Raw genomic sequence first — 8,455 nt, 5'->3', positions numbered from 1 at the left:
AGTGTGCAAGTAGTGATACTGGGGTGCAAAGGAGCAAAATAAATAACAATATGGTGATGAGGTAGTTGGATGCACTATTTACAGATTGGCTATGTACAGGTGCTTAAAGATAGTGAGAGAGATATGAGTCTCCAGCTTCAGTTATTTTTGCAGTTTGATCCAGTCATTGGCAGCAGAGAACTGGAAGGAAAGGTGGCCGAAGGAAGAATTGACTTTGGGGATGACCCGTCAAATATACCTGCTGGAGCGCGTGCTACGGGTTGGTGCTGCTATGGTGACCAGTTTATTTTTTTATTTTTTTATTTCACCTTTATTTAACCAGGTAGGCTAGTTGAGAACAAGTTCTCATTTGCAACTGCGACCTGGCCAAGATAAAGCATAGCAGTGTGAGCAGACAACACAGAGTTACACATGGAATAAACAATTAACAAGTCAATAACACAGTAGAAAACAAAGGGGGGAGTCTATATACAATGTGTGCAAAAGGCATGAGGAGGTAGGCAAATAATTACAATTTTGCAGATTAACACTGGAGTGATAAATGATCAGATGGTCATGTACAGGTAGAGATATTGGTGTGCAAAAGAGCAGAAAAGTAAATAAATAAAAACAGTATGGGGATGAGGTAGGTGAAAATGGGTGGGCTATTTACCAATAGCCTATGTACAGCTGCAGCGATCGGTTAGCTGCTCAGATAGCTGATGTTTGAAGTTGGTGAGGGAGATAAAAGTCTCCAACTTCAGCGATTTTTTGCAATTCGTTCCAGTCACAGGCAGCAGAGTACTGGAACGAAAGGCGGCCAAATGAGGTGTTGGCTTTAGGGATGATCAGTGAGATACACCTGCTGGAGCGCGTGCTACGGATGGGTGTTGCCATCGTGAACAGTGAACTGAGATAAGGCGGAGCTTTACCTAGCATGGACTTGTAGATGACCTGGAGCCAGTGTATGTATGGCATTGAAGCTTGTTTGGAGGTTAGATAGCACAGTGTCCAATGACGGGCCGAAAGTATATAGAATGGTGTCGTCTGCGTAGAGGTGGATCAGAGAATCACCAGCAGCAAGAGCGAAATCATTGCTGTATACAGAGAAAAGAGTTGGCCCAAGGATTGAACCCTGTGGCACCCCCATAGAGACTGCCAGAGGTCCGGACAACAGGAATCGCCCGCAGCAAGAGCAACATCATTGATATATACAGAGAAAAGAGTCGGCCCGAGAATTGAACCCTGTGGCACCCCCATAGAGACTGCCAGAGGACCGGACAGCATGCCCTCCGATTTGACACACTGAACTCTGTCTGCAAAGTAATTGGTGAACCAGGCAAGGCAGTCATCCGAAAAACCGAGGCTACTGAGTCTGCCGATAAGAATATGGTGATTGACAGAGTCGAAAGCCTTGGCAAGGTCAATGAAGACGGCTGCACAGTACTGTCTTTTATCGATGGCGGTTATGATATCGTTTAGTACCTTGAGTGTGGCTGAGGTGCACCCGTGACCGGCTCGGAAACCAGATTGCACAGCGGAGAAGGTACGGTGGGATTCGAGATGGTCAGTGACCTGTTTGTTGACTTGGCTTTCGAAGACCTTAGATAGGCAGGGCAGGATGGATATAGGTCTGTAACAGTTTGGGTCCAGGGTGTCTCCCCCTTTGAAGAGGGGGATGACTGTGGCAGCTTTCCAATCCTTGGGGATCTCAGACGATATGAAAGAGAGGTTGAACAGGCTGGTAATAGGGGTTGCGACAATGGCGGCGGAAAGTTTCAGAAATAGGGGGTCCAGATTGTCAAGCCCAGCTGATTTGTACGGGTCCAGGTTTTGCAGCTCTTTCAGAACATCTGCTATCTGGATTTGGGTAAAGGAGAACCTGGAGAGGCTTGGGCGAGGAGCTGCCGGGGCGGAGCTGTTGGCCGAGGTTGGAGTAGCCAGGCGGAAGGCATGGCCAGCCGTTGAGAAATGCTTATTGAAGTTTTCGATAATCATGGCTTTATCGGTGGTGACCGTGTTACCTAGCCTCAGTGCAGTGGGCAGCTGGGAGGAGGTGCTCTTGTTCTCCATGGACTTCACAGTGTCCCAGAACTTTTTGGAGTTGGAGCTACAGGATGCAAACTTCTGCCTGAAGAAGCTGGCCTTAGCTTTCCTGACTGACTGAGTGTATTGGTTCCGGACTTCCCTGAACAGTTGCATATCCCGGGGACTATTCGATGCTATTGCAGTCCGCCACAGGATGTTTTTGTGCTGGTCGAGGGCAGTCAGGTCTGGGGTGAACCAAGGACTGTATCTGTTCTTAGTTCTGCATTTTTTGAACGGAGCATGCTTATCTAAAATGGTGAGGAAGTTACTTTTAAAGAATGACCAGGCATCCTCGACTGACGGGATGAGGTCAATGTCCTTCCAGGATACCCGGGCCAGGTCGATTAGAAAGGCCTGCTCACAGAAGTGTTTTAGGGAGCGTTTGACAGTGATGAGGGGTGGTCGTTTGACTGCGGCTCCGTAGCGGATACAGGCAATGAGGCAGTGATCGCTGAGATAGCGGAGGTGTATTTGGAGGGCCAGTTGGTCAGGATGACGTCTATGAGGGTGCCCTTGTTTACAGAGTTAGGGTTGTACCTGGTGGGTTCCTTGATGATTTGTGTGAGATTGAGGGCATCTAGCTTAGATTGTAGGACTGGCGGGGTGTTAAGCATATCCCAGTTTAGGTCACCTAACAGAACAAACTCTGAGGCTAGATGGGGGGCGATCAATTCACAAATGGTGTCCAGGGCACAGCTGGGAGCTGAGGGGGGTCGGTAGCAGGCGGCAACAGTGAGAGACTTATTTCTGGAGAGAGTCATTTTCAAAATTAGTAGTTCGAACTGTTTGGGTATGGACCTGGAAAGTATGACATTACTTTGCAGGCTATCTCTGCAGTAGACTGCAACTCCTCCCCCTTTGGCAGTTCTATCTTGACGGAAGATGTTATAGTTGGGTATGGAAATCTCTGAATTTTTGGTGGCCTTCCTGAGCCAGGATTCAGACACAGCAAGGACATCAGGGTTAGCAGAGTGTGCTAGAGCAGTGAGTAAAACAAACTTAGGGAGGAGGCTTCTGATGTTGACATGCATGAAACCAAGGCTTTTTCGATCACAGAAGTCAACAAATGAGGGTGCCTGGGGACATGCAGGGCCTGGGTTTACCTCCACATCACCCGTGGAACAGAGAAGGAGTAGTATGAGGGTGCGGCTAAAGGCTATCAAAACTGGTCGCCTAGAGCGTTGGGGACAGAGAATAAGAGGAGCAGGTTTCTGGGCATGGTAGAATATATTCAGGGCATAATGCGCAGACAGGGGTATGGTGGGGTGCGGGTACAGCGGAGGTAAGCCCAGGCACTGGGTGATGATGAGAGAGGTTGTATCTCTGGACATGCTGGTTGTAATGGGTGAGGTCACCGCATGTGTGGGAGGTGGGACAAAGGAGTTATCAGGGGTATGAAGAGTAGAACTAGGGGCTCCATTGTGAACTAGAACAATGATAACTAACCTGAGCAACAGTATACAAGGCATATTGACATTTGAGAGAGACATACAGCGAGGCATACAGTAATCACAGGTGTTGAATTGGGAAAGCTAGCTAAAACAGTAGGTGAGACAACAGCTAATCAGCTAGCACAACAACAGCAGGTAAAATGGCGTTGACTAGGCAACGGGGCCGACAGATAGAACATAAACAAGCAGAATGGAGTACCGTGATTAATGGACAGTCCAGAGTGCATCAGCTATGTAGCCAAGAGATCAGTGTCCAGGGGGCAGCGGTGGATGGGGCAGGGAAGCTGGACTGGCGAGTGTTATCCGGGTTGAAAAAAAGTTAACAATGACTAAATAGCTTGTAGCTACTTAGCTGGTTAGCTTCTGGAGGTTCTTGAGTGTGTTCTAAAAATTAAAAATAATAGCGATTCCGTATCACATTGGGTGAGGCAGGTTTCCGGAAAGGTATAAACAGATTAAAAATCAAGAAGAGATAGAAAGTAAATATGGGTCCGGTGAGTGTTTGGGACGCGGCGATTCAGACGGTTAGCAGGCCTGTGCTAACAAGCTAACAGTTCGTAGGCCCGGGCTAAACAAGGTAGCAGTTAGCGGACCGGGGCTAGACAAGCTAGCAGTTAGCAGGCCGAGTTTAGCAAGCAGGGAGATAGCGAGGGCTAGAGAGTTGTCCTTTGGGGGACGTCGCGATGGGGTGAGTCTGTTTATTCCTCTTCATGCGGTGACATCGATAGACCGGTCGTGGGCCCGGTTATTGTAGCCCAGGAGTATGCTACGGTGGTAGTACAGGTGCGCTGGCCGGGCTAGCTTCACGCTAAGTGGGTGGAAGCGCTAGCCAGGAGTAATCATCCGGGGTTGCGGTTTAGCTAGATAGCTAGTTGTGAAGATCCAGCTGAAAAATGTTCCGTTTGCGGTGGGAATCCGGGGATGAATCCGGGGATGAATCCGGGGATGAAAAATAAATAGGTCCGTTATGCTCTGGTTAGAGTCGCGTTGTTCGAGCTGGCGAGAGCTTTCCGAGCTAAAGGTTAGCTTAGCTCATGAGAGGTTAGCTGAAGACCGCTAGCATAGCTGGTGGTTAGCTGGCTAGCTTCAGTTGAGGGGTTCCGGTTCCGAAGTAAATATAAATACTTTAGGAAAAATAGCTACATTGGGTGAGGCGGGTTGCAGGAGAGTATTTGGAAGCTTAGGTTTAGCAAAATGTTTTTGAAGAGATATGCAAAGAAAAATATGTAAAAACGAAAAATAGACGAAAAATAGACGATATATACAAGGGACACGACGAGACAGGACGACTTACTGCTACGCCATCTTGGATCAATGAGTGAGCTGAGATAAGGCGGGGCATTACCTAGCAACGACTTAAAGATGACCAGGAGCAAGTGGGTTTGGCGACGGATATGAAGCGAGGGCCAGCCAACGAGAGCATACAGGTCACAGTGGTGGGTAGTATATGGGGCTTTCGTGACAAAACGGATGGCATTGTGATAGACTGCATCCAATTTGCTGAGTAGAGTGCTGGACGCTATTTTGTAAATGACATTGCCTAAGTCAAGGATCGGTAGGATAGTCAGTTTTACGAGGGTATGTTTGGCAGCATGAGTGAAGGATGCTTTTTTTTGCGAAATAGGTTCTAGATTTAATTATGGATTGGAGATGCTTAATGTGAGTCTGGAAGGAGAGTTTACAGTCTAACCAGGCAGCTAGGTATTTGTAGTTGTCCACATATTCTAAGTCAGAACCGTCCGGAGTAGTGATGCTGGACGAGTGGGTAAGTGTGGGCAGCGATTGGTTGAAGAGCATGCATTTAGTTTTGCTTGCATTTAAGAGCAGTTGGAGTCCACGGAAGGAGAGTTGTATGGCATTGAAGCTCGTCTGGAGGTAGGTTAACACAGTGTCCAAAGAAGAGCCAGAAGTATACGGAATGGTGTTGTCAGCGTAGAGGTGGATCAGAGAATCACCAGCAGCAAGAGCGACATCATTGCTGTATACAGAGAAAAGAGTTGGCCCAAGGATTGAACCCTGTGGCACCCCCATAGAGACTGCCAGAGGTCTGGACAACAGGCCCTCTATTTTGACACACTGTAGAATTAGTTGGTGAACCAGGCGAGGCAGTCATTTGAGAAACCAAGGCTGTTGAGTCTGCCGATAAGAATGTGGTGATTGACAGAGTCGAAAGCCTTGGCCAGGTCGATGACAGTATGATGCACAGTATTGTCTCTTATCGATGGAGGTTATGATATTGTTTAGGACCTTGAGCGTGGCTGAGGTGCAGCCATGACCAGCTCTGAAACCAGATTGCATTGCGGAGAAGGTACGGTGGGATTCGACATAGTCGGTGATCTGTTTGTTAACTTGGCTTTCGAAGACCTTAGAAAGGCAGGGTAGGATAGATATAGTTCTGTAGCAGTTTGGGTCTGGCGTGTCTCCCCCTTTGAAGAGGGGAATGACGGCGGCAACTTTCCAATTTTTGGGAATCTCAGACGATACGAAAGAGAGGTTGAACAAGCTAGTAATAGGGTTTGCAACAATTTTGTCAGATAATTTTAGGAAGAGAGGGTCCAGATTGTCTAGCCCTGCTGATTTGTAGGGGTCCAGATTTTGCAGCTCTTTCAGAACATCAGCCATCTGGATTTGGATGAAGGAGAAAAGGGGAGACTTTGGCAAGTTGTAGTGAGGGGTGCGGGGCTGTTGACCGGGGTAGGGGGAGCCAGGTTTATTGAAATTCTCAATTATCGCGGATTTATCGGTGGTGACAGTGTTTCCTAGTCTCAGTGCAGTGGGCAGCTGGGAGGAGGTGCTGTTATTCTCCATGGACTTTACAGTGTCCCAGAACCTTTTGGAGTTAGTGCTATAGGATGCAAATTTCTGTTTGAAAAAGCTAGCCTTTGCTTTCCTAACTGCCTGTGTATATTGGTTACTAACTTCCCTGAAATGTTTTATATCGCGTGGGCTATTCGATGCTAATGCAGTACGCCACAGATTGTTTTTGTGCTGGTCAAGGGCAGTCAGGTCTGGAGTGAACCAAGGGCCATATCTGTTCCTGGTTCTACATTTTTTGAAAGGGGGCATGCTTATTTAAGATGGTGAGGAAAGCTCTTTTATAGAATAGCCAGGCATACTTTACTGACGGAATGAGGTCAATATCCTTCCAGGATACCCGGGCCAGGTTGACTAGAAAGGCCTGCTCGCTGAAGTGTTTTAGGGAGCGTTTGACAGTGATAAGGGGTGGTCCCTTGACCGCAGACCCATTACGCACGCAGGCAGTGAGGCAGTGATCGCTGAGATCCTGGTTGAAGACAGCAGAGGTCTATTTGGAGGGCAGGTTGGTTAGGATGATATCTATGAGGGTGCCCGTGTTTACAGATTTGGGGTTGTACCTGGTGGGTTCATTGATAATTTGTGTGAGATTGAGAGCATCAAGCTTAGATTGTAGGATGGCCGGGGTGTTAAGCATGTCCCAGTTTAGGTCACCTAACAGCACGAGCTCTGAAGATAGATGGGGGAAATCAATTCGCATATGGTGTCCAGGGCACAGCTTGGGGCAGAAGGTGGTCTATAGCATGCGGCAACAGTAAGAGACTTGTTTCTGGAGAGGTGGATTTTTAAAAGTAGAAGCTCAAATTGTTTGGGCACAGACCTGGATAGTAAGACAGAACTCTTCAGGCTATCTCTTCAGTAGATTGCAACTCTGCCCCCTTTGGCAGTTCTATCTTGTCGGAAAATGTTATAGTTATGGATAGAATTTTCAGGGTGTTTGATGGTCTTCCTAAGCCAGGATTCAGACACGGCTAGGACATCTGGGTTGGCAGAGTGTGTTAGGACAGTGAATAAAACACACATAGGGAGGAGGCTTCCAATGTTAACATGCATGAAACCAAGTCTCTTACGGTTACAGAAGTCAACAAATGAGAGCGCCGGTGGAATGGGAGTGGAGCTGGGCACTGCAGGGCCAGGATTAACCTCCACATCACCAGAGGAACAGAGGAGGAGTAGCATAAGGGTACGGCTAAAGGCTAAAAGAACTGGTCGTCTAGTACGTTCAGAACAGAGAGTAAAAGGAGCAGATTTCTGGGCATGGTAGAATAGATTCAAGGCATAATGTACAGACAAAGGTATGGTAGGATATGAATACAGTGGGGGTAAACCTGTGCATAGTGACGATGAAAGAGATATTGTCTCTAGAAATATAATTTATACCAGGTGATGTCACTGCATGTGTGGGAGGTGGAACTAAAGTGTTAACTAAGGCGTATTGAGCAGGGCTAGAGGCTCTACAGTGAAATAAGGCAATACTTACTAACCAAAACAGCAATGGACAAGGCATATTGACGTTAGGGAGAGGCATGCGTGGCCGAGTGATCATAGGAGTCCAGTGAAATGCTTCAGGCAGCTAGTGGACCGGGGCTAGCAAGCTAGCATCAGGGCCTTAGAGGAACGTTGCGACGGAAGAAAGTCTGTTGTGGCCCCCTCGTGCTTTCACGCCGGCAGACGGATCAGCAGGGCTCCGTCTGAAAAACCAGGCCAATTGGCAAAATAGGTATAGTGGCCAAAGAATTTGTCCAATGGGCCTCTTAAGCTAACAGTCTGATGTGCTCTAGACAGCTAGCGGGCCGTGGCTAGCAGGATAGCCGATGGGCTTCAGGGGACGTCGCAACGAAGGAGCCAGTTGAGAAACCCCCTTGGGCGAATTACGTCGTTAGTCCAGTTGTGATGGGTCGGCGGGGGTCCAGGCCAATTGGCAAAATAGGTATTGTAGCCCAAGGACTGGCGGATGGACCTCTTCGGCTAGCCGGGAGATGGGCCGAGCAGATGGGCTAGCTAGCTGTGATGTTCCAGGTGAAAAAAGGTTCAGAGCTTGCGTTAGGAATCCGGAGATATGGAGAACAATATGTCAGATTTGCTCTGGTTTGAGTCGCGCTGTGCAGACTGGCGAGTGTTGT

The sequence above is a fragment of the Oncorhynchus tshawytscha genome, linkage group LG07 (assembly GCF_018296145.1).
Source record: "Oncorhynchus tshawytscha isolate Ot180627B linkage group LG07, Otsh_v2.0, whole genome shotgun sequence".
Classification (NCBI taxonomy): domain Eukaryota; kingdom Metazoa; phylum Chordata; class Actinopteri; order Salmoniformes; family Salmonidae; genus Oncorhynchus; species Oncorhynchus tshawytscha.
This window is presented reverse-complemented; position numbering follows the sequence as displayed.